Below are 811 nucleotides of genomic sequence, written 5' to 3' on the forward strand. Positions count from 1 at the left end.
CTGTCTCTGTTGAAGGTTGTGAGTCTTCCAGCAGGACAACAACCCCAAACACACATCAAAAGCAGCCTGGAATGGTTCAACAAGAAACGGGACTGTTCTGGGGTGGCCAGCGAAGAGTCCCGATCTGAATCACATCCATGACCTATGGCCAGATTTTTTCTTGTAGCCACCAATGAGCTTGCTGCACATATCTACTGGCAATTTGGCCCACTCTTCAGCAGCAAACTGCTGTAAGTCTTCAATGGAGGGCACAATTGAAGACTTACAGCAGTTTGCTGCTGAAGAGTGGGCCAAATTGCCAGTAGATATGTGCAGAAAGCTCATTGGTGGCTACAAGAAAATTGTGTTGCTGTTTTCTTGGCCAAAGGCTGTGCAACGAGTACTAGCTACTGGGTGCCAATCATTTTGTCCTTGCCATTTGTCTTTATTTTCAAATTAAATTGGAAACTTTAGTATACAAACATAAAAGTAGTTCTACAATGTTGAAAATACAATAACAAGGTGTGGAGACCAGACATCTTTTCAATTTCAACTTATTTGAGAAGAAATAGCGAATTATTTAAGAAAATTGCAAGGGTGCCAATATATTTGGCAACAACTGTATCTATACAGCATATTCTAATGGCACTTTCTATATCATTTTCTTGGGTACACTTTTTTACTCACAATTACGTGTGAAATAATGTGTAAACCCGTTATAAATGTCCCAGGGTATTATAAATGTTCCCAGGGTATTATAAATGAGCCCAGGTATGCAGGCGAATCCACTGGAATGGTTAATGAAGTACCTGTTTGTCCATCACATGGCAAA

The sequence above is a fragment of the Salmo salar genome, chromosome ssa05 (genome assembly GCF_905237065.1).
Source record: "Salmo salar chromosome ssa05, Ssal_v3.1, whole genome shotgun sequence".
Taxonomy (NCBI): domain Eukaryota; kingdom Metazoa; phylum Chordata; class Actinopteri; order Salmoniformes; family Salmonidae; genus Salmo; species Salmo salar.